The following is a 27,114-nucleotide window of genomic DNA, read 5'->3' on the forward strand; positions in this document are numbered from 1 at the left end:
GTTGAAGAGAATAGTTGTTGTCAAAAAATTAAATTGAACTCAAGATTGTACAACTAAATTGCTAAAAATTTTGTAGTTAAATTGGCATCTCTTGGAGTTTTCAACGGAACGCTTAGGATTCAAATTCCGTCTCTCCCATTGTAACTATTGAAAAAAAAAAATTGTATAACTAAATAGAAAAAATTAATTGACCTTTAGCTATAATGCTAGAAATAAAAAATGCTATAGATCATCATCGACAATTGAACTTGAAGATATCAGAGTGAGGGAGAATTGGAGATTAAAGAAAAAAAAAGTATCTTTTCATCTTTAAAAAAAAAAAAAAATTTAATAGTTTTTTTTTTTTTGGATTTTTTAATATAAGAAACTAAAAAAATAACCAAAACAGCATTGTTTTTAGGAAACCTAACAACACAATATAACAGAATTAGATGGAAAGGCTACATTAAATAAAAGTAATATTTATCGGACATAAATCAAAATTTATTGGGCTAAATTGAATTTTTGACAGAGTTAGAAGGTATATTTTATAATTTAGCCTTAAAAATAGTTCACAAGCTAATTAAAGAAGTTGCTCAGGGCATTGCTTCAGACAAGGTGATTGGTGGATTGATGAATTAACAAATCAATGGCTTAATCAATCTGAAATGAATGGGTCAAACCCAATATTTTTGCAACGATTATAAATGTGGTGAGATTTTGAATATGTTCAGACTTCAAGGAAAAAAAAAAAAAAAACTAGTATCTATTTTGAAAAAGTCACTTAGGTCCAACCCAGACAATGATATATAAAAAAAGGCCCAAATCCCATCCCAAAAAATGGGTTTTTTAAAGGGGTTGTAGTAGGAATTTTATTTCCCTCCTAACACTGTTTTAGCTTCCAATTGAGGCGATTTTGGCCCATTAGCATTTATTTTTAAAATATTTAGGCTCGAAACACTGTTTGGAAAATATATAGCAATATACCACTTTTTTAGGTACTCGAGCTTGCCAAGCTCGAGTACCATGTTTTTTTAATCCACTATCGCCCCATATTCAAGGAGCCCTATAGTGGCGTTTTTAAACCCTATAGTGACGTTTTCGGGCCCTATAGCGGCGTTTTCCTGCAAAATTTTTTTTATAAGTCCCCATAACAGGTTCAAGGGGCCCTATAGTGGCGTTTTTAAGCCCTATAGTGACGTTTTCGGACCCTATAGCGGCGTTTTCTTGCAAAATTTTTTTTTAAGTCCCCATAACAGGTTCAAGGGGCCCTATAGTGGCGTTTTTAAGCCCTATAGTGACTTTTTTGGTCCCTATAGCGGCGTTTTCCTGCAAAATTTTTTTATAAGTCCCCATAACAGGTTCAAGGGGCCCTATAGTGGCGTTTTTTGGCCCGAAAACGTCACTATAGGGCTTAAAAACGCCACTATAGGGCTCCTTGAATATGGGGCGATAGTGGATTAAAAAAACATGGTACTCGAGCTTGGCAAGCTCGAGTACCTAAAAAAGTGGTATATTGCTATATATTTCCCAAACAGTGTTTCGGGCCTAAATATTTTAAAAATGAATGCTAATGGGCCAAAATCGCCTCCAATTGATGTGCACTAGTATCAAGTGTGCCAAATGCTAAAAAACCTCCCATATCAGATGTTTTAAATACTAAAAATTTTAGCATTAATTAACAGTATGTAAGATAAAATTTAAAGTTGCAACGGAAAATAAATAACATAAACATACCTCCAATTATAGTTGTAAAAGTATTAAAAAAAAAAAGATTTACTATATGATATTATATAAAAAAGGTGTCTTTTAATCTATAGCATTTTTCTTACATATTTTCTTTTGATGGAGACAGGCTATATATATAAGCTAGACTAGGGACCCTTTTAAATTAATATTTATTCCATAACCCTCTTTCCATCAAGGAGTTTAAAACTTGTAATTTCAATGTGTTTATTAACCAAATGGGTTATACCAATTGAAAGTTACTGAAAAATTGTTATTCACCATAACGTTTTTCATAAATAAAATCTTTAACATATGAATTTTCATTTATCACTTAAACGGCGGGTCATATCAAATTTTCTTAAAATCTTACACAGTACCGTTCCAATTTTGTCCAACACTTTTTCATGATCTTTGATTGGGGATATTGTTATGTTTTAAAGTTAGATTAACATAGTTTTCTTTGTATTTCAGTATAGATGTGACATCAAAACATAGGACACTCTTGAAGAGACTTTCAGGTGGCTTCACTAAATCACAGTTACTAGGGAAGGTTCATGATTTATTATAGATGTGACATCAAGACATAGGACACTCTTGAAGAGACTTTTAGGTGGCATCACTAAATCACAGTTACTTGGGAAGGTTCATGATTTATTATTATTATTATTATAGATTTCGATTTTATCACTAGAGTTTATCTTTTAACACCGACTTCTTCCCATCTTCAAAAGAAGATATATCCAAATTAAATCATTTCGTTTTTGTGCTCCATGTGCCTTGTCCAACCGTGTGTGTCTATATATATATATATATATATATATATATATATATATATATAGGATTTTACTAACGTGTATCCTAAGGGCACATAATAATATACCATTTTTAGAAAAAGTTTTATCAAAAATGGAAAAGGTTTTGAAAGTTTTTTCAATTTTCTATAAAATTTTTCTAAAAATGGATTTGTTACCTCTCTCTCTCTCTCTCTCTCTCTCTGTATCCAAATCATTAGATATTCCACATAAGCCCTAAAAGAATTAAAGACAGCATATCTTTAATTGTGTCTTTCCTTAAATAAGATAACGTCAACGCGCTCCATATATAAACACTAGAATTAGAATACTCAATCTTAAATAAGGATCAAAAAATAGAATTTTATTTTCTCAGAAGTCAGAACTGAATAATGAAATGAAGCGTCATATAGGGGGTGTTTGGTACATGCACTTAAAAATTGAAAATTGTTGTTTGAAAACATGTATGAAAATACGTATGGGTGAAAAAATATGTGGAAATACATATAATATTGTTTAAAAACTGAAAATTGTTGTTTGAAAACATCTACCAAACACCCCCATAGTTTTTCTCATTTTATTTTTTATTTTTTTTTTGAGAAACCAGACTGGAAGTCCAGACTGGGCTATTATCTATATATATATATATATATATATATATATATATATAACCGAAACTTTTGCTAGCACCACAATTTTCCATGTCAGCATTATTTAAAAAAAAAACAAAAATTTTGATTTTATATTTCTATATATATACTAAAGAAATATTTTCCACGTCACTAATTTATTTTCAAATTTTATATAAAAAAAGAAAAAGAAACATCAAACTAAAATGTGAAACCCAACTCCTATTTTATAACACCAACAAACTCAAAACCCTAAAGAGTTCATTCTCTTTGCTTTGAAGATTGGCATCAATGCAGCTGAGGCATTGGCGATGCCACCTTGAAGGCAAGGTGAACCCTTTTTTTACACCTGAATTATAAAGCAAAATATTTTAAACTGAAACGACTGCACCAATGACTTCATTAGTATGAAAAACTCAAATTTATCATCCACTAGGAGATATAACAAATGTAAGTTTTTCTTCTTCTTCTTCTTCGAATTTTCTTCTTCTTTTCCTTTGTTTATCTTCTTCACACGTAGCCCAGCTCTCTCTCACTGTATTGTGCGTGAATGAATTTGAATCAAACAAGTTTGTGTCTTGCTCAAATGGCATTTTACCGAGAGAGTATTTGAGTAGCATAGAAGGAGGGAACAAGACCAACTAAAAAGGCTGCAACCACTTTTCAATGTGTGGTGAAAAAGCATGCCACAATTTTAAACTATTTAAGTGTTTTTTTTTTTTTAATAGCTATGCCCATTTTAGTGTTCTTAATTACAAGTACAATGTGAGAAACATAACAAAATATCACAATAATTTCATAATATTTTTAAATTATTATACCAAAAAAATTAAATTAGATATTGACATGCATCTATACGTGAGTTGATATACTAATTTAGAAATATTGTGAAATTGTTGGGGGCATTTTATTGTAGATTATTATAATTTTTAATTATGAGTCTAATTGGTTACCTCAGAGGAGTTAGGCCATGTACATCTATTATATTATTATTATTATCAGTTAATAAAAATTGATATATCATTTATTGTATGTAATTATTTTGATACAACTGAAAAGAAACATCCAAACTGAAACATGAAACCATGACTCCTATTGATACAACTATTCTTAATTAAATTCAAAAAAATCATTATTTGCTTTGCCTTTATATGTTTGTATGATGTTCTCTATCATTTTTGTTTATGAAGTTTGTCTATAAAACTCACACAACAAGTGAATTAATAGAGAGATTGAAAATTGAACCAAAATTTAGTTTTTTTTTTTTTTTTTTTCCAATTTATCTACTTTTCCTATATTAAATAAAATAGAGGATTAAGAGTTTCATTACAAATCTGAAAAAAAAAAAAAAAAAATTCATACAAATTTGAATAAATATGTATAATTTTAATTAAACTGTATCGTGCATCACATGGGTTAGCAACTATATTATATTATAGAAATAACAACAAAATATGAAACTCACATTAGTAGTTGTTCATAGAAGTTTGTTTTTTTGGTTGATTTATATTATTTTTGTGGGGAGTTTATTATTGAAATGCAACTTCATAAACATTTGCGTTGAAAGACAATTTGTGTTCCAATATTTATGGGACAATATAGTATTTTCCAGCTAAAATATAATGAAATGGAGATTTAAAATAATCTCTTAAACTACCCTAATAGAATATGCAATAACTCATATTTAAGGACAAAGTTTAACTACAAAATTGGTTGTAACTTAAGGCTACAAATTCACTCAATAAAATAAATATTACAACATATTTTGAAAATCTAACCATTGAATTGCATGTTTTTTACGCTCTTAATACACATGTTAAATTTTGTGTTAATCAGATATTATTTACTATATGATTTATAAGCTTATATTTTGTGCATAATTTTAAATTACAAAAACTTGCAATTAAAAAAAATTATTAATGCCATAGTTATTGATCTTTAATTTTCTTGAAATTTTGCAAGCATGGAGGATATAAGAAAAAGATATAATTTAATGGTAGATTTGTCAAAATTCACCTCCAATAAAAAGATATTAAGTTTGTAGCCTAAGGTTACAACTAATTTTGTAATTAAACTTTTTCTCATATTTAATAGCTTTCCTATGCATCGCACGAGTTGGTAACTAATTAAACCAAAATCAAAAACCTTAAGAAAGATCATCAAGAGCCAAGGGAATAATGTCCCCCGGAATGTTTTCTATCCAAAATTTAAATTCTAACCCAGCTTTGGCTTTTTTTGCCGAAGCATCAGCAACTTTGTTTAACTACGATTAACATGACTAAACTGAAAGAACCTCAGTGGAGCTGTTTGATGGAGAATATCAACGACAATGTGACCATACATGGACTGATTTGCCATACTAGTTGTGAGCTATGTTGCATGGACACGGACACGGACACGGACACAGGGATACGGCAATTTTTGAAAAATAAGGACACGACACGGCGGGGACACGGCGGTTAAATAATTAATTAAATTTTATATTTAGGCATATTTTTTTAATATTTTTAGATATAAAATACGTTTATGTCTAGAATTTAAATTAGGTAAGAACTACAAATAAGTAAACTAACACCCAAAGTAGTACAATAATACACATAAAATCAAGGTAGTCAAAGGCGTTAGGCAACCTTGAGGCGCTAAGGCCTTGTATCGGCCAAGGCGCCGAAAAGGCGCTAGCCTGAGTGAAGCAAGGCACTAAATATTAAATATAGTTTTTTTACATATATAGAGCTTAAATCATATATATTAATGTACTAAAAATTATAATCAAGTCTCTCTTACTTTGTTCCTAATGCATAGGATTTAGTCTATAAAACCAGTTTTTGTGTTGAATCCAATAGAGCCCAAAAAAAGAAGAAGAAGAGAGAGTATAGGAATAAAAATAAAAAGAGGAGAGTTGCTATTAGAGAGTAGAGGGGAAAAAAACTGACAGAGGGGAGCTACGAGGGTAAGAAAAGAACATAGAGAGCTGCTCTGAGTAAGAAAGGAGTAGAAAAAAAGAAGACAAAAACAATAAAGAAAAGAGAGAAGAGGTCCGGAGAATGAGAAGTAAGAGTAAAAAAAGAGAGCTTTTTAAATTAAAATTATATGTAGGAAATAGGAATAAAATAATGTTATAAAATTTAAAAGCATAAATAAAACCTGGTGAGGTAGGGTGCTGTTGGGCAACTGTCGTAGTGGGAAGGTCAATGTACTAATATGTATTATTTTATTATTCATTTGTGGTTGTAAAAAGTTAAGTCTGATGTGCTTTTTAAGTGGTTGCCAACTCAAACTCCACTTATGTCACTAAAAGACAAAACTGAGTAATAAAAAATAAAAAAAAGCCAGTCATCTTTCTTTTGATGAAGCCAAGTCCTCTGCACCAGAAAGAAAACATAAGCAACAAAAAGAAAACAAAGGCGACAGAGGCTTCTCGCCTAGCACCTGGAAAAACTGTTCAAAGCGAGCAACTAGTCGACAGAGGCGCTCGCCTCACTAAAGGCGCCTCGCCTCAGTGACCATTCAGCAAAATTAATATCTGAAAGAAAGAAAAAAAAACAGAGAGAAGGTCGGACGACTCGGACCTGTTGTACACTCCGAGAGAGAGAGCTCGCCGATCGGCCCGATCTAGCTTCGGCGAGGGATAGAGGGCAGCGGCAGAGCTCAGAGGGAGGGTGGGTTGAGAACTTCAAATGTGGGTTTTTCAAAATGATTTCTCAGACTCTAAATGGCTTCTTTGTTCTAGGGTATATCACAACATCAATGGTATTGGTAAGTCCATTGTCAAAATCTGTGATTTTCTTCCTTTTTTTTTTTTTTTCACTGTTGGCGTGTCGGACGCGTTGGAACCCCGTCAAAGCCGTATCGGAGCCGTGTCAGCACCGCGTCGGTGCCGTGTCGGAGAAGTGAAAAAAGAGGACACTCGCCGGACACCGGAATCTGACGAGTCATACCCGTACCGATGTTCGACACGTGTCCGACACCGACACGATGCCAAAAATGGCGTGTCCGTGCAACCTAGGTTGTGAGAGATTTGATTACTAACAGAGCATCACCTTCGAAAGTCACCTCATAGAGGCTTAATTCGCTAACAAACTGAACAGCACGTTTGCAGACAAGAGCTTCGATCTCAGCCACCGTTGGAGGGAGGAGGGATACGCATGGACTGGGCCCCTACAATGTCACCTCTGTGGTCTCAGATAACCACCCCTAGCCCCACCGAGTTACTGCTCTGAAACACAGCATCGTCGAAATTGGCTTTGTACTGAAATTGGATCGTGGGCACCAGTGATGATTTATGGACGTCTGGGCTGCTACTGGCTTGAACTCCTGCGTGTTGAGGAAATCCTAGAGCACTCCACTTGCAACCGAGATGATGTTAACCACAGGTTGAGTTGGAAGACTTAGTCGAGCCATGTTTCACCAATTCCATAAGAACCAAGCTATATCAGCTCTGAAATCTTCAGCAACCTACAAAAAACTTGAAATAAGGTTAGTGAGGTCCCCAGGTGGAGGGTGATCCGAGTAGTGAGCCCAGCTAAGATTTCTCCACAAACTATCAACCTCCATACAACCCCACACCACATGTAGAATGTCTTCAGGCCAAGTCTTACACTAGATATGTAGACACCTCATTTTGTACCCGGTTAATAAACTTTAGTCCCCAGTTCCAATGATGAGTTTGACATATCTACAAAAGGTAATTGAAGTTATTTTGATAGTTTGGAAGTAATTACAACTCAAAAATGCTTAAATCGCTCTAAAAACAATGTTGAAAAATGACCTTTGCTCACTATTTTAACCATAACTTTTGTTCTACAAAGATTTTTTGAGTAACGTTTATTTCATTGGAAAGTAGATATCCTAGGCTTTAATTTGAACACATATTTTGCCTAATTTGAACTTATATTGAATGAGTTGTGACTGTTTGAAGTCGGGTCATTAAAGCTGTCAAAATTAAGGTTTCTGGGGACGCATGCATGTACCTGTGTACGCAAGCCGACTTCCAAAAGCCCAAAACTTCATTTTTTAGGGCCCAAAACCTCCCTCTTTGATGGGCCCCAACCCTAGACCCTTTGAAACGTCCAAAATACTCTAAATAAGTTTGAAAACCCTAATTTAAACATATAAATACAACCTTATGCTTCCAAACTCAAACCCTAACTAGAAAATGTGTCTCTTTGCTTTCAAAACCATTTTTTCTCTCTCAAAAACCCTAGGGCAGCTGCCACCACATTTTTTACAAAGATTCAAAACCTTTTTCTAGCATAAAAATTAAGGCAGAAACATGTTCTTAAAGGGATTTCTAAAAACCTTTTCAAAACTTTTTGATTTTGAGTTGTGATTACCAATGAAATATTGAATGATTTGATTCCTTTGATTATTACTTGATCTTGTTGTGTAGGCACTAAGGGGCTGGTTAAAATATCAATCAAGTTGTGTTCCATAGGCAAGGTGAGTCTCTCTTCATAGCTTTTCCTTGATTTGAATTATTTTTGTATTCTTGTTGTTCTTAATTTTATTTATGTGTTATATATTCTTAGTGTAAAGTTGTGATTTTCAACTATCTTGTGTTGGCTTTAATTCTATGCCAAATTTGATTGTAATTTCTTCAATCATTTTTCTCTGTATGTATGTGGGTTTATTTGTAAGGGATGAATGTGAGAGATCGGTAAAGAATCAAGCTTCAAAAGATGAATCAGTGGAATTCGCGACTAGCTCATGAGAAGCAACCTGCGAAAAGACCACGTATGGAGCACATGACTGGAAGCTGAAGAGTCATGCCAGACTGTCAACTTCACAAGTGTTTCACGAGAAGGGCCAACCTACAAAGCACCCGCAAAACTGTCTATTTGGCAAAAAGTTCATTTGTTTTACCTAAGTCTTTACCTACACAATATATACTCTCATTACCCACGAATTGTATGGAGGCAATTCAGAGAGAAAACCTTAGATAGGTTTCTACAACACAACACAACATACCCACCTTTTAGAGAGAGAACTACTCATACTTAGTGAGAAATCCTTATAGTCTCTTTTCCTTTCCCTTTTCCATTGTTATAACTTGAGAGGAGATTTGTACCTAAACATAGCCCACACCTTTTTTGTGTATAGAGAGTGTTTTGGAGCTTGGGAAACTTTGGGGATTTGCCAAAAAAAGTGGGTGAAGTTTGGCAGATGCAATCGGGCGTATTATGGGATCTGGATAGCTAGTGAAGACAAAACTCCGAGAAGTCCGTTGGTAGCAGGAGCTTGGAGGGTTCAAGTACATTGGGTAGACTAGGATTAGAGGGTCTTTTGTTATTCGTGTACTCCAACTTATTCACTAGTGGATCGATTTCGACTTGAAGGGTTGCACAGAGGTTTTTTGCCGAGTTCTTCGGTATCCACTTCGATAACACATCTTGGTGTTGTCTTGTGTTTGCATCTCTCTTCCCTTACTCTTGTGCTTTACATTTATTATTTGTTGTTCATGTTTATGCACTAGAGTAGTTATCGGTTCATTGCGCACATTTACTCTTGTTCTGCACTTTGATTAAGTAAGAGTAAAAGCAATCTAGCCATAATTTTTAATTAGGGGTCTAAACAAGTTCTCGTGTTTTAACACAAATCCGAGCTTTCACTTAGAAATATGATTTGATTTGTTTGGATTCGATTTGTTGTGTCTCATCATGTTTTGATTAAGAAGTTGAATGATTGGATATATTGATGAACATGTTTTGATGTGTTAAATGTTGCTCTTGTTTGTTGTTAGATCCAATGCATGTTTAGGAATAGTTTTTGTTTTATTTATTTTCATTTTTTTTATCTTTGATATCTTTGTTGCTAGTTCCGGTTGTTTAGTTGTGTATTAAAAGTATACTAGGGTTTGTTAAATTGTTGTTTTGTTTGTTGCTTTGAAACTGTGTTTCTGGGCGTGTATGCGTGCGCATGCTCTATGCATAAGTACGCATACTTGAAGTATTTGTATGCATATAGTTGGGATGCGCATGCATACTCATGCCTAGAAACGCAGATTTAGGGTTCTTGCTATTTTATTTGTTTTGCTTAGTTTTAAATAGGTCTTATTGAGTCTAGTTTTCACATGTTTAGGTCTAGGGTTAGTAGAATAATATGTTTCACATGCTTTGATTGTTGAATTAATAATTAGGGTTTATGTCTTTGATGAATCATATGAACATGCATATGAACTTGAATATCCATTGATGCATAGGTGCTGTGGTGTTATGGTGCAGCAAGATAAGTGAAGGTAAGTCATGCATATGAATATGAACATGCATCTTTGCATATGATGATTGGCCTCCTTGATTGATGAATACCATGAGGCTAGGTTAGAATGATTGAATATACTTGATGATTAATGCCTTATTAATGTTTCTGCCTTGTAATATACTTGTTGCCCGTGGATATATATGTGCTAGATGAATGGTAGGGTTTTATACTATAGATGAGTGTGGGACATATGCCATGTTTGGATGTTAGATGCATGTTAGTGTGTGTGAGTTTAGAATAACATATTAGAGAACTCTTTGATGGGATTAGGATTTGAAACATAATGAGTGGAGGCCGACCATGAGTCGAGTGGGGTTGGGTGCCAAACACCTTCCCATCCCCATACATAAACTCCAAACACATGCTCTGGTAAAGATCAGTCATTTCATAAGGATGCTATATTTATGGTTCTTGGATCTAATCTAGGTAGAGACTCCATTTTTCTCCACCACAGTCCACTCGACCAAGGCGTACTCCCTGTTGCGCCCACAGGATACAAAGAGAATATGGTACTATTTGGCTTCAGAAAAGATTGTCCATGGTTGGGAGAGAATTGCTACAAGCTCGCCAAACAAAATGCTTCATCTTTTGTGGAACACGTAGCATCCAAATGCCTCTCCAAAAAGATTTCTGGGGGCTTGGATTAGAGCTACCTAGGTTGTTGGCTGAAGCATTACAAGCCAACAACTTATAAGCACTTCAGCTAGAGAATTTACTAGAAGGAGTTTTGGACCAAACCAACATGTCAAAAGGGAGTCAGTTACTCAAAGGAATGCTTAGGATTACTTTGGCTTCATGTGGTAGAAACAGTTATTTAATCACTTCAATTTTCCAAGCTCTAGAGTTTGAATCAATAAGGGTGCTAACCTTAGTATTAGGAGGAATGGAAGGTAAAGGAGAGCTGACCGATCTATAGGCTTTATCCAAAAGCCACTTGTCTTCCTTAATACATACGGAATTGCCATCGCCAATGCGCCACACCATACCTTTTTTCACTACATCCCTAACACTTAGAATGCTTCTCCACAAATATGTACCACCTCTTGTATCCTGGGCATCAAGAATAGAATAGTCTGGGAAAAATCTAGCTTTAAACACTTTGTAACAAAGAGATTCCTAATTATTCATCATACGCCATACTTTCTTAGCTAGCAGAGCTTCATTCAACTTTTCTATCTCCTTGAAACTCATCCCCACAACCCCCTTAGCCTTATAGAGTCTCTCCCATTTCACCCAATGAACCTTCCTTGTATCACCATTATAGCCCTACCAAAACTTCCGTATCATTGATTCAATATCCTTGATCAAATGTTTAGGGAGTTTGAAACAACTCATAGAGTAAGTGGGGATAGCCTAAAAACAGATTTAATTAGTACTTCCCTGCCAGCTTGAGATAGCAATTTCTCCTTTCAACCCTATAATTTTTTCCACACACGTTCCCTAATATAGACAAAGCTTTGTTTTTTGGCTCTACCCACAAAAGCTGGCATATCCAAATATTTTTCATATTTCCTTATGGAAGGGACTCCCAAAACATGTTGGATTCGAAACTGGAGGTCAAGCTGTGTATTAGAGCTGAAAAGGAGATTAGTCTTATCTTTATTGATTTTCTGACCAGACCTCTTCTCATAGACTGATAAAATATCAAGAATTACTTGGCATTATGATTCTTTTGCCCAACAAAACAAAACACTATCATCAGCAAAGAAAAGGTGGGAAACCCGAGGTCCATTTTTGCTTATTGACACCCCTTTGAGAAGGCCATCAGATTCAGCTTTATGTATTAAACCTTGGAGTCCTATAGCACAAATCAAGAATAAGTATGGTGAAAGAGGGTCACCCTGGTGCAGTCCCCTACTTGGCTTGATGTTACCAACTAGCTCCCTATTTAGGAGAACAACAAAAGAGGCTGATTTGAAGCAAGACATGATTGTTTTCACAAAAATCACTAAAAAACCCAAATGGAACATCGCCCTTTCCAAAAATTCTCATTCAACTCTGTCCTACGCTTTGCTTATATCAAGTTTCAATGCCATGAACACCAACTTGCCTTGCATTTTCCTTCTAAGATAGTTTAAAGTCTCAAAAGCTACCAACACATTATCAGTAGTGAGTCATCCCAAAAGAAAAGCACTCTGAGTATCAGATACTACATAAGGTAAGATCAACTTCAAATGGTTAACCAAAACTTTTGCAATAAGTTTATAAATCACATTACAAAGACTAATAGGCCTAAAATCAGAGACTTTTTTAGGATCTAGAATTTTTGGAATAAGAGCTATAAATGTAGTGTTAATGGATTCAAGGACAACACCTAAGTTTAAAGCTGATAAAACAACCTTAGTGACATCACAACCAACAATGTGCTAGAAAGATTTATAGAATATTTGAGACATACCATCAGAGTCGAGCGCTGTGAGAGGAGCCATCTGGTGGAGAGCCCTATGTACCTTTTCTGCTGTGAATGGCCGGTTCAAATTTGCATTCATGTCTTTAGTCACTGTGGGCAGCACACCATCTAGTACTTCATCAAAATCCGATGGGTTTGAAGTAGTGAAAATATTAGTAAAATATGCTTCCACCATGTCCCCCATTCGGTCATCATCTTCAACCCAGTTACCAGTCTCATCCTCAAACCCCAATATATAATTGTGTTTGTTCCTCTGATTTGCCCTGAAATGGAAGTATCTAATATTATGAACACCCTTCTTCAACCACTCAACATAAGACAGTTGTTTCCACATGGTTTCTTCCTTGGACTTGAGCTTTTGTATCTCATCCTGGAGCTTATAAATTCTAAGCGGATCTGATCTGTACAGCACACCCTCTTCAGCCCCACTCAAATCCCTTAACTTCTTAGCAAGAGTAATCCGAACATGACCAAAAATATCATGATTCCAAGTTCTAATGTTGTCCTAACAATTAACAATTTTTTTTTTATAGAGCCCCAACCGGAGATAGCTCACTTATCTCTACCCAAGATTTTTTCACCACATCCTCACAGGATTTATCCTTGAGCCACATAGCCTCAAAGCGAAACGGTCTCCCTTTACAATAAAACTATTTTTGCTCAGAGTCAGAAATGAGTAGAATAGGCTTGTGATCAGAATGGAATGCCTTTAAATGGTGAATATGGGATGTAGTAAAACGGAGGATCCAGTCCATAGATGCAATCCCACAATCTAAACGAACCCACACATTCTGATCACCCGATTTTCTATTGCACCACATAAAAGGGTAGCCATTAAATCCAAGATATTTTAGTCCACAAAAATCCAAAACATCCTGGAAGCCCTGCATCTGTCTTTCTAGTCTATCCAATCACCCTTGTTTCTCTTCCACCCTAAGAATTTCATTAAAGTCCCCCAAACAAACCCATGGAAGAGCAAACTGGTTGCTTAAATCTCTAAGAAAAGACTAGGAATTTTCCTGACTGGTAGTTTCAGGATCTCCATAGAAACCCATGAAACGCCAAGCATCATTCATTCCATGGTCAATTACAGTATCAATGTGTCGGTCAGATGAGCTCATTACTATCACATTATAATCATTTTTCCACAACAAGGCTAGAGCCCCACCTCTGTTAAGATGGGGAACAACAAATAAATTTGTATTTTGCAATTTTTGGCAAATTCTTTCAAGAACTTCTTTAGCAACCTTAGTTTTCATTAAAAAATCAATTTGGGATCTTTTTTTCCAATTAAGGCAACGAGTTCAGCCTCTGTCTATGGGTTCCCAAGCCTACAATAGTTCCAAGCATAGGCAACTCATTAGTATTGGTGGGGCTGTTTCCTAGGCTCCACCTGAAAATTTTCTTTGTTATCTAAACCTCCTGCTATCACACACCTCTTCTTGGACTTGTTAAGACTAGAATTCTCCAAAACTGGCCATCTACTTTCAAGATCAACCCCTAAATTGCACTTGTTAATTTTTCCTTCATCACGTTCCAATTTTTTCCATTTCCTTGTTGCACCCGTAGATTCTGTTGCATGCAATACATTTGATACATCACACAATGCTTGTGTCTTTGTGGTTGCAGTAAGAATGTCCTTGGGGCAAGTACAAAAAACTCCATCCACAGATGGATTAAACATGTAGTGGTTAACCAGTAAAGCAAGGGTCTCATCTCCCAAACTTGAACTAACACATGGAAAACTTCCTGTTGCCAAACCAAAATCAAAGGAGGGAATAGATGGATTACAGGGATTAGGGAAAATACCATCACCTGGAAAGTTAACATCCATTTTGGGCACATTCTCCATCATCCACCACTATGTCATCCTCCGTGTTAAAAATCTGAACATCCATGTTCGAGCCTAGGGATTTTTTTTTTTGGCATCACTGGTCCTTTCTTCCATGGGGCTTGAGTACGAGAACTCCCTGCCACATGCACCACAGTGTTCTGATATTTCCTTAATGGTTCAGCACGTAACCATCCCCCGTATTGCTGTTCGTCTTTCTTAAGCTTGCCTCTCCCTTGTATCCACACTTCACAGTCCCTTTCTCCGTGATTCACCCATCCACACCAATAACAAAAATTAGGAAGTCGTTCAAATTTTAGTGCCCAATCGACGTGTTCACCTTCAGACCAAAGCTTGTAACAGTGAGGAAGAGCCTTGGTTATGTCAATAGTGACTCTGATCCAAAGAAACTCACCCCTCACACCATCTTCTTCTGGATCAGATGCCTGGACAAAGGTTCCTATTGTGTTACCTACAACTTCGCTTGTTTCCTGATATATTATGCAACCGCACCCAAAAGGTGGCAGAAGTGAAGGCCAACGTAGGGGCAGATTCTATATCCACAGCACGCTAGAAAACAACCAAACTTTTGTCATAGGACCAAGGTTCGAACTCCAATACCTTTCCAAGGTCCATAGCTTCCTCAAACTCAAACACCATTACATTCCCTCCAACATCTCTGATTTTGAACTCACCGATTGGTTTCCAAAGGGGTTTAAACATTCAAGCAATGGCCTCGGCGTTCACAGTTCTCTTCATGAAAAACTTTGCAGCAAGTTTGTAGATACAAATCTCTCCTTTCTTTGGAACGTTGGCGCCCTATTCTTCTTCTTCAGTAAGCGAAAATCGGGACCACAAATCCTCGATGTTAGCCATTTGTAGAGAAAAATAGAGCAACCAAAGGGATAGCACCAACAAAAAAAGAATAAAATAGGATACAAAGATCCATACACCATCCTACCTGATCCAAAGAACTAAAGGGCACAGAAAACCTACACTAAGGCAAAAACCAAACTTTTACTCGCTAAATAGAGAACCCTAGCAAAAGAAAACCCTAGCAGAGAACCCTTAAATGGTTTTTCTCTTTGGTACAATGTATGCATTAACCCTAGCCTTGTCCATAGATAAGATGTCATTATTACTAATGAAATATGTCTATCTTGGGGTTTGAACCTTAGTAACTTAATAAAGAGTGTGGGAAAATGATTCCTCCAATAAAATCCTCAAATTTCCTCTCAATTTTACCCAAATGTTGTACGGCATCTAATATTTACTTGATTTTTAAATATGAGAGATGCTACGTCTACAACATTTTTACAACAAATCATGGGTGGTTAGTTGTTATTGGTTCAAATTTAAAACTAACACTAAGATTACTTTTTTGCCCCAACAAAAACAACCAGTAACAATTTGCCACTTAGGATTTGTTGTAAAAATGTTGTAGAAATGTTGTAGACATAGCATTTCTCTTTAAATATTATATGTATTTTGTATAAAAATTAAAGAAAATTGGAGAGAATCTTGTCTCGGTCTAGTGTCTAACTGTAAAGTTAATTGATGAGAAAAATATAGTAGCTTTTTTTATTATTTAATCTCCCTTTACATTTTTTTAATAGTAATCTCGAAGTTGTTTAAAACAATTTGTTAACAATTCCAAGAATTGAAGCATAGTATTATTTTTCAAAATGGAATTCATTATCTTTTTTCTGTTTTTGTGTTAAAGTTTGTTGCTCTTGTGGACACAGCAGGGGGAGTCGCGACCTACTTTTACAATGGCCTAGGAACCATGAATATAGTGTCCTCTCAATGAATGACCTTTTAATCTTACTACCAGAGTATGAGTTCAGAGTTTAGGTACGGTTTTGGGAAGGTGTTAAGCACCCGAAACCACCTAACCCTAAGGTTGGCTTCCACTCATTGTGTCTTATGTCTTAACCCTATTAAAGGCACATTCAATATTGTATCTATAATCACACACATACACACACTAGCATACATCTAATCATACAATCATGGCATCAATCATCCCAAAACCTAATCATTCATCTATCATGGCATATCACAACATATCCTATCATACATCTATCATGGCATCTCATATCAACCTCACATTCATCTAGCATGGCTTCTCATATCAACGTAGCATTCATCTAGCATCATGTCATCATATCACATCCAAGACAGAGGCAAATAAACATTAAATCAAGGCAGAACATAGGCAGCAAACAATCATAGTATCATCAAGGGATCATTTGAAAACATTAAGAATGCAAACATGCTTATTCACACCACCATATTATGTTCATCAACTCTAAACAAGATTATGTCATAAATAAATGCATGTACATATGAATGCATAACTTACCTCACTTACCTTACTGCATCTCAGCACCTATGACATTAATGCAAGAATATGTGAATGCGTGTTCATTGCATCAAAAAAAAAAAAAAAAAAAAAAACAAAGATAAACCCTAATTTAAACATGTAAAAGGCAAATAAGCAATAAACATAGAACATGGACTCATATCTATAAAAAGTAAATTAATAAATAAATAAAAGGAATCAAAACAGAGGCACAACATGTAAAACAATCAAAGAAAACAAAGCAGAAAACCTAAATTAGAGTTTCTTCACAACGACCTACGTGCGCATGCAGAAGTTTGTGCGCGTAGGTCAAACGCATGCGTACACATACTTTGACCTATGTATGTGCAAGTTAGATTTGAGCTTATGCAGGAGAATAAAATAAGTTATCTAATAGTAATCTACATGAGAAATCTAGAAAAGATGCTAGCTTTGACATGACACTCGAAAGTGATAATAAGGACACAAGATGTATGTGGGAAACATTTAAGAAGGGATAAAAAACCAAAATTTGAGCAAGAATCGAATGTTCTTGCTCAACTCAAATCGTATTATGTATGAAAATAGGTCACTCTTATACAATAAAGGTGTTCTTGCTTCCTACCCTCTCAACTTTCTACTCTCGTCTATAGAATATCTCTTTTTCTTTTTGGGTTCTTATCTAAAACTATAGCTGCATGTCCCTCTTATAATTTGAGGAATATCGCTAAGTACAAAGACAGGTGTCAAGTCATTATTTTCTTATTTTAGACCTTTCCAAACCTGTGAGGTTATCTACTGATTGGAGGATAGGAATTGTGCCAACATGGCACTAGCACCCGTGGGTAGGTGACTTTGTCATTGTTTAGGAAACAAGTTCCTAGACATTGAGAGGGACATCAGGAGTACTGTGATAGATACACGTGTCTCTAAAGTGGTCCAACATGCATTCAACCAATAAGGGATAACCCCATAGCTTCTGACCTTAGAAAGTCACTATCTTTTTTTTTGTGAGTGCTTGAGTACCACGTCAGGTGTATATTTTACTTCCTTCCCAAGGCAGTCACGCCTTTAGCATAGACTAAGAACAAGATCCCTTAGCCAATGCTTCCTTTTCCTTTGCTTATCGTCGTTCCACATGTAAGGTCCAGATTCAATCACATGTGCATTCTCCCATGCTTTAGTGGTGTTATGTACATTAGCCCCCTGACTATCAATGGCGTTTAATGGTAAAGGCCTTTGACAATCACATTGGTTCAAGCATTAACACTCTAGTAATCATGCCTTGTGACATTTGAATATGGACACGTGGCTCGCGGGGTGCCTCTAGCCATTTTGGCGCCTCCTCGTTTCTTGCATTTTGGCAAACAAACATTACTCTTCATAAATGCCATGTCTCTTCACTTAACTGCAGTTGAGGATTTAAATAGGGAATGTTTCTTCTTCAATCTTTATTCCCTTTGTATATTTCTGATTCTCTCAAAGAATCTTAACCTCCACGAACAAAAATGTCAAACCCTTCTTCTTTTAACTCCCCAAAACACTCTTCGGGCTCCTCTAGGAGTGCTTCTAGCAACCATCCTCCTTCCCTACCACCAAGCCCTATGCACCCCCTGCTCCCTTTACCCATTCACCCTCTGCCTCCTCAAGTCTTCATTCCTGAAGAGGTTGCTCCCTTCAACTAGAGTGACGACAAAGAAGAGGACTCATAGGAACTTCGGCTGAAGGCTGAAGAGGATGCTGAGGATGCAATGATTGTTGCATTTATGGATGCCCCCATTAGGCGTAGGAGAAGGCGAAGGCCCTCTCTGTCAGGCTTGGAGTCCAGTGCTTCAAAGCTTTTTGACCCTAAGGAGTCAGACTCCTCTGACAACCCCTCTAAAGGCTCTTCTGATGGTTTTGGCTCAAGGGAGGATGAAGGCGAGGAAGAGGAGGAGGAAGAAGAGGAGATGAAGTATCAAGCTCCAGATTATCCCTAAGAGGACTCTAGGGATGACTTGGATGCCTATGTAGTCTCCTTGAGTTGCCCGCTATAAGACCTGTAGTTCTTTTTTTTTTCTTTATTATTGTATTTGTTTTGTTTAGCCATTTATTGGCTTAAGTTGTAAAAACTTTAACTTTCATTATTTTATTATAATTTTGTGTTTTTGTATTTAGGAAAGAGGTGATAGGCCATAAGGGCCAAATCAAGTAAATCCCTCTTTCCAATTTTGTGAAAACTTTTAACACAAAAATATATGAAAGAAAGAGAAAGGTTATTAACATGTTTATTGTTTTCATTTATGTTAGGTTTTATGTTTATTTTATCACATATAAAATTCTTACACAAAACATAAAAGGGTAAACATTTCAGTTAACAAAATGTGAAATGCAGCAAATTAAATTAAACCTATTGGTGAAGGGTCACACCTTTGCACTTTGTCTGTGAGGGCAGTTTCCTTGATTTCAACACCATCAACTGTCATTTCTTGTCAGAAATTCAGTTTTTTTTTCTTATGCTAACACGTGTCAATTTTGAAAAGATATCTCACTTTTGAACTAGCCTCTTTTGGAGAGAAAATATTAACTCCTCAAAGTATAAAAGGAAAAGAAAGATATTTCCCTTCCTTATTTCCCTCTTTTTTTCCTTATCTTCTTCTTTTTCAACTTGAAACCCAGAATTCTCTTCAAACACCAAATCATGGGTGTAAAACGTGGCTTGAGATCTAGTTCTGCAAAATTTTCAAAACCTACTCCTTCAAAGAGTAATAAACCCCTTCTAGGAGGAGATGAAAATCCTTCTGTAGACACTCAATTTTGCACCCATAATTTAATCAAGAAAAATGACTAGAATGACCAATCCATGTACCCCAAAAATCATAATTGCATTACATGCATCAATTTGTTCTTGCATTACATACATCATTTTGTCTTTGCATTACATGCATTAATTCATTCATTGCATATCATAAAAATGATCTTGTGATTCTAACAGTCGCAACAATGTTTCCAGTTTTTAAATTGGGCCATCGAATCGAAAGATATCGCATGATCAAGTTTGCACGGTCAACATGCATTATGTCTAGGTAGAATCGACCACACATGATCAATTTAAATTAATTTTGATTGGTTAAACAATTAAAATTAATTAAATAATTTTGTGATTGGTTGATAATTAGTTTTTAAAATAGGGATGCATGCATAGGAATAAAAAGGATGATTGGATAACAATAAAACTGTGGATAATCTGAACTTTATCAAGATTTATTTTTGGGTATTTATCTACAAGATAATTGTCCTTAAATATCCTGAATTATCCAAAAAGAGATGAAAAATCATAGACAAATGATGAAAATGCGTCTAGGTACAAGAACCGGCCAAAAAACTCTAGAAGAGGAGTCCAAACGGCACCTAAACACGAAAGAGTGTTCAGAGCCATAAGGTCAATTTGGCACTTTTAGAGTGCCGAATGGCACTCTAAAAGGGCTGAATTTTCATGTGATGGGCTTTGGCCGAACGGCCTTTGGGTGACGATAAGGCACACCCTTTTCGACTTTTTCATAAAAGGATGCGTCCGGATTCAAACCTTAAACGCCCGTACCTATTTTTTAGAGTCTTCTAGCCTCTATAAATAAAGACTGGACCTCATAATTCAACACCTTTCTTTTACGCTCTGAGAGGCATACGTTTTTTACTCTTAAACCACCCATATTTTCTGATCCCCTTTCTAAGTGTTATTGCTTAAATTAGGGTTTTTAGGTTTCAAAGAGAATAGAAAAAATTTCTTTGAACCCTAAAACATCCTCTCAAGAACAAAGTGTGCTCATGCAAGAGGTTATTTCCTTCACCCTTTTTCTTGTGATGTGATGATGCATGTTATATCTCTTTCTTTTTCAAATATCCATAACATGAATTGTTAATTGTTGTTTTGTTAAAGCATGATTGTTTTTTATGTGATTGTTATAATCTTTTTCTTGAATGTCAATAAATTTGCATGTGAACAATTCTTTTTCTTTAAAAAAAAAAAAAAAAAAAAAAAAAACTGCATCTTTATAAGATGTAGATCTAAATTTTTCTCAATACAAATACAGATCTACATCTTGATAAGATGTAGATCTGAGTTTTTCTCAATATAAAAATAGATCTACATCTTCCTTAGATGTAGATCTGAGTTTTCTCAAACAAAAAGAGATCCGCATCTTTATGAGATGCAGATCTAAATTTTTCTCAAATTAAAACTGATTTGCATCTTTCTTGAGATGCAAATCGGATTTTTTTAATATATGCAAATTGTTGAAATAAAGAAAGAAATTATGTATTACTGTGTTTGTATTTATTTTAATTCATGATTGCATAAATTTAGAATATGAGTAGAATTCTCTTCTGAGAAAATCTTTTTTAAAATACATAGCAAAACAGATCTGAATTTTTGTCATAAAAAAAAATCATTCTTTTAAATATAACAAAACAGATCTGAATTTTATCATCCAAAACCACTTTTTTTTTAATACTACAAAATAGATTTGATATTTTGACAAATCAAAATCATTTTTTTTTAATCAATAAAAACAAATCTAATTTTTTAAAAAAACAAAAGAGGATACTTCATTCATAAATAAATTTGGGTGATTTAATTTTTCATTCACATGTTCAACATATCATTTATGACATGCATAAGAAAGTACATTGATCACAAGAGTCTAGAAGACCAGACTTTGTCTGGGCGAAATAGGTGTCTAACACCTTCCCATTTCGCAACCTAGCCTCCGGATTTAGGTTTTTGGTTTAGTAGATCTAGCCTCGTCTTCATTTGTCTTGGGTAGAATGTAACTAGGATAACAAGCCATGTAAATATTTGGTAGATTGTAACTAGGACCCAAAGCTATGTAACTTTTTAATTTTCTTTCAGATTTGTAATTTTATTCAATCAATGAATGGAAACTATTCAGTCATGTATTTTGTAATTAGTATTTTTTTCTTATTTTTTTGTATAATGAAAAATAAGTGGCGACTCCATACCACTTACCAGAAAAGAGAGGTGCCCTAAAAGGTACCCGAATCTCTTTTTTGAGGGACAACTTTTGTCGAGATCTCTCACAGTAGTGACTTCGTTGGGGATACTTCTTTTTTTGAGAGGCTTTTGTCGAGGTCTCTCACACCTTCCATAGAAGAATAGTGGATCATCCTTCCTTTCTTCCAAAATTATCTGTTTGATAAAAGTCTCAATTGGGATTTTCTTGCTCACTCCCAAGTGCAAGAGATCGTAGCAATATAATTCTCGGAGTACCGAGGTCAAACCACAAGGAGCAGGATAGATTCAAAGACAATATAATTAAACAAAAATTTGGGTAAAGAAGAAAAATACTTTTGCTTAGTGATTGTTAACAAGAATAATAATAAAAACTGATTTAAATCAATAATGTAAATACTAGGGCATTGGGATGTTTCCCTATATCGATATGAAATTCTTTGTGATCTAAGAAATTATATATTTCATAATTGATTGTTCTTATACAATTAAATACTTATGATTCGGTTGGACTGAGACAATTCAAGAACCTAGATTAATAATGTGGTTAGAAAAGTTTTCAAAAAAACCCATTCACTTTAAAACTTAATTTCTATTTGAAACTATTAGAAATTCATCTAAACAATAAGAAAAACATGATTGAACTTAATGAAAGCATGGAAGAACTAATACATCAAAAGAAATCTAATTGAACAATCAAATATGTTGTTGATAAAATCCTAGAAAGAATCACATTGAATATTCATACTGTATAGAAGAAACATAACCCCTAACCCTATCAAAAAGTTTAGGCTGCCATTAGAGAAAGGAAAATACAAGTTTTTCTCTCCAAAATTCGTTCTACACGGCCTCCCCTCCAAAACCCTAAAGTCTAAGTGTCCCCTGAAAATAAAACTTTTACTATTTTAATTTCCGTCCAAGTTTACAGCAGTAACTTTTGAGTTAATTTTGGCCTTCAAAAATTGAGAATTTCGAAAAACTCAAAACTGGAAAGTTGTAGATATTTAAGTCATGGTTCCAACTCATCTAGTCTTGTGTCAATTGGATTTTTGAGAAGAGAGATACGCCCAAAATACTTATCAGTGCTCAAATCATATTTTTCCTTTTCAGATTCTGTCTCTTTGATTTCTTTCCTTATTTGAAGCTTCCAATCATGGTAGACAATCCAAGCACTCCAGCTGCACCTCCTTAGACATTTAAGCATAATCCTTTAGCTCCACTTTAATTCTAGTTTGGCCTCCATTCTCTCATAAATTCCTGTAAACTCATCTTTTCTCACATGATTCCTGAAAGTAGAAAATTACACACAATGAATGGCATCTTATTCAAGAAATTATGTAAAGATAAATAATAGAGACTAATGCAAATCATGGCTTAATTATACAAATTAAGCATAATAATAAGGAGATAACACCCACATAAATATATAACAAGTATACATTTTAAGGCGTTATCAGGATTCAGCCCCTTGTTCTGGAGAACCTCCCTACACGGCATGTGGGGAACCCGATGATCTTCTGACCATGGATCTGGAATTAAAGCATATCCCTAGATTTGGCACTTGCAGAAGGGACTTTGCTCCCACCATAGATGTGGTCTTCAAATCTCACACTTCTGTTTCCAGAGGTAGGAGAAGTTAGTGTCGAAGGGTGTTGGCTCATCCCCTTTTCATGGACATCTTACAGAGAGTGAAACTTATGGACACCATTCTTGTGTTCTCTAGTTTGGAGATCAGCAAGGATAGTGAGAGTCTTCTTTCTCTCTTGTATTGATGGAATCCTACTACTCACACCTTCTTCACATGGTGTCAAGAAATCTCTCTATCTTTAGAAAATGTTTATGAAATATTGAGACTTCCCCTGTTCAGAGATGGTGAAGTAGTCAACATTCTTTTATCTCCTGATGAATCTAAAGCTGTAAAGTTCCATGAAGATGCAGTGAAGAAAACTCTAAAGAAACTAGTCTTAAAGGCAGCAAGAAAAGGGAAAGCCCCCAGCAAAGAAGTGCTAGAGGATACTAGTGTTGGCAGAGACAAGGGCTCCAGGGCCAACTTCTAGGAATGGATCAGGTACTTCTGGAGAGAATATGCTGATGGCATCGATGAGGAAGCCAATGGAGACTCCCTGAAAGAAGGCACCGACTTTGTTGTTGGAGAAGGTAACTCTAGCATTTATGAACTTGAAGCCTTTATTGCCTTTTTACTTTCCTACCATCTGTTTGAATGTTATCCTCATGAGAAGATTCTAAGCAGACATTTCCCTCTAGTTGTTAAACTAGCCAAAGGACAATCCTTTCCCCTTGCTCCTTATTTTCTAGGAACTTTATATTCTCACTTAGATCACTTCACCCTTGACTTGCAACGTTCATGGCGTAGATTTCAAGTAGAAACCTTTGTACCCGTTGCTTTTTTACAAATATAGTTGGGGGAACACTATAGGAATTATGCCCCTATCCCTAAGGTGTTAACTCTTACAAAACTAGTCTGCCATCACCCCAAGGTCTACCACACTCTTGGCGTTGGAACAAGATGGTAGTGTCTTCAAACAGATTTCTTAGCAAGGTGCTAGATGACTCTACTGATTGGACAGCCAGACCTTACTCTGCCCTTGAGGGTGGACTTCCTTCACTATTCACCTCCCTAGAAAGCATTTATGTTTCTCGCTATAGAGACACCCCCTGGTCTAAGGAAGAACTTTCTTTTGTTGCTTGTGCTTTTCCCTCTCATCTTCAGGTACGCTTTCAAGATGAGTACGAAACTCAGACTTATAATCCCCATAGGTTTGCCCGCCAATTTGGTTTTGACCAAGGCATACTGGGACATCTCTCTACCTTAGCTTTATCCACTGTAGTGGCCTCTTTAGCTTTTAAAAGAGAGAATCTCATCAAAACATTGGTATTAAGCCCCGAAATCTCCTTTACTTCCCCTACCAGAACTAGACTGCCTTCACCCAGGTTCAAGTCATGGTGGTTCGACATCAGAGAACATGTTAGGAATTTTGGGGAAAGTGGTGCCCAACGAGTGGATGTCCCACCTATTTTTCAAGGTGATTTGACTTTGAAACTCCTTCCTAAAGCTAAACCTTCAATCACTAAGAGGAAGAAGAATGCAAAAACCCCTTCTAGCAAGAAGCCCAAGGTACATCTTCTTCTTTATAGTGATTAGCTCTTGTAATATCTCCTCTTGATCAATGGCTCAAGTAACTTTTCTTCCCTTCCCCTTTTTTTGACCTTTGACAAGTGACAAAATCTGTTTCCCAAACTCAACCCAAAGCAAAAGTCACTTCTCCAACCCCAGAGGTTTCTATGCAGGAAATGACTTCTGATAAGGAAACAGAATAATGCTGAAAAGGGAGATTCAAATCGGGTGTATGCCGAAAATCCTTAGGAGAAAGAAGATGTAGCTAAAGCTACTTCCAAAGATCGGGAGAGTGGAAGCACCTAGACAAAATCTGATCTATTGCTTTCATTGGTTTCTCCTAATTTGAAAGCAACCTGTTCTCAACTACTTTCAAAATATCCCAAAATCATGAAGGACACCAACAAATGGACCTTGTCACTTAGGGGCTTTCTCTTACAACAAGTTGGGTCTATCATATCCCAACTACAGTCAAAGGGTAAAGAGGATTGTTTGGCTCTTTCCCTTGACGATTTCCTTTCCACACTGAGTGAGGCCGAGGGCCTAAGTGTCAATGTTAGCTGGTTAAAGAGCCGTGTCACTGCATTGAGGGACTTAAAGAAGGTAGGACCCTCTATTCATGCTTCCTTGTCCTCACTTTGCAAGCTGAGAGTTAAAGAAAACTCTTGCATCGAAAAAGCAAAGGAAACAAAATTAGCCTTACAAGTACGCAGCAGTCCAATCACTCAACTCCAAGAATCTATCAACAGACTTCAAATAGAATTAACATCCCAACAAGAAGCAAGTTCTGCCCTTCAGACTCAATTAGAAGGTGTCACTGCAGAACGTAACTCTTAGAAGAAAGAGATTGAGAAATTGGAAGGCGAGCTAGGAGCTCTAAGTGATCCAGACTTTTCTAATTTTCAAGTTGTAATATTTTATGGTCTTAAAAGGCCATAGGGTTGTATTATAAACTTTACTATGCCTTATTCCGTTAAGCTATCTAGACTTTGCATGCATATTATGAACAATAGCATATGAAATAGCTAAATATAAGCCTTCGTTTATAATAGTATGAGCTTTGTAAAATACAATATCAGATTGACATGATGGCCAAAAAAAAATGTTTTTACAAAATCAAGCATGATATTTCTTAAGGTGAGCTCTGCTAATGGTGCTATACACCTTTATACCTGCCTGATCCTTTAGCCAATAATGTCCTGTTGGATGTGTCCCATTTTGAAGAAAACTTGTGTTTAACAGCTCCAGCCACTCCTCGCACATGTAGGGCAGTTTTGCAAACAAGTTTTCCCACTTGAAACTTTCTTTTCCTAACTTGACCTTCATGCCTAGCCTTCATATTAGCCTAGTAAAGGCGATTATTAGAGGCAGCATTATCACGCATTTCTTCCACAACTTCCAAAGTGTCTTCTTTGGGTATCCCTGCAATCTCTGCTAGTTTTACTACTAACCTTACTAAATCTATTAGGATAACAGCCTTTGTGCCATAGACTAAAGAAAAGGGTGAAACTCCTGTAGCTTGTGACTTTATTGTTCTATGAGCCCACAAAGCTGTAGGAATTTCCACCTTCCATCCCTTTCCATTCTCCTTAGTCATTTTTCTCAATATCTTCAGTAATCTTTTGTTAGAGGACTCAGCTTGACCATTTCCTTTGAGATAATAAGGTGTCGATGTTGTGTGAGAAATGGAGTATCATTCTATTAAACAACACACATCCTTGTTCAAGAATGGTGTGCCATTGTCAGATATAATTTTGTTGGGCACCCTAGAATGACATATTATATTCTCCCTCAAGAAATTAGCCATTGAGCTACCTGTTGCCCTCTTCACAGTCACACTTGGTTAATAACTCAGTGGCTACTAGTATCCATGTACATCCTTTAGAGGGGGGGTTTATAGGTCCTATAAAATCCAGCCCCCAACTGTGGAAAGGATATGGAGCCACAGTTGGATGAAGGCTTTGATGGTTGGTGTGTATTTCATTCCCTCGCCTTTGGCAT

At 35.8% G+C, this 27,114-nt stretch overlaps 1 long non-coding RNA gene across 2 annotated transcripts; it reads left to right on the forward strand.

Annotated features, from left to right (window-relative positions):
- The first annotated feature begins 6,923 nt into the window (after positions 1–6,923).
- Positions 6,924–9,528, forward strand: LOC126695194 (uncharacterized). 2 transcript variants are annotated; one of them, XR_007645996.1, is made up of 3 exons: positions 6,924–7,811; positions 8,517–8,566; positions 8,765–9,528. It is a non-coding gene; the product is annotated as an uncharacterized LOC126695194 (long non-coding RNA). The 2 variants fall into 2 exon arrangements; XR_007645995.1 differs by lacking the exon at positions 6,924–7,811 and having other exon boundaries at positions 7,982–8,566.
- Positions 9,529–27,114: the final 17,586 nt, after the last annotated feature.

The sequence above is a fragment of the Quercus robur genome, chromosome 8 (genome assembly GCF_932294415.1).
Source record: "Quercus robur chromosome 8, dhQueRobu3.1, whole genome shotgun sequence".
Classification (NCBI taxonomy): domain Eukaryota; kingdom Viridiplantae; phylum Streptophyta; class Magnoliopsida; order Fagales; family Fagaceae; genus Quercus; species Quercus robur.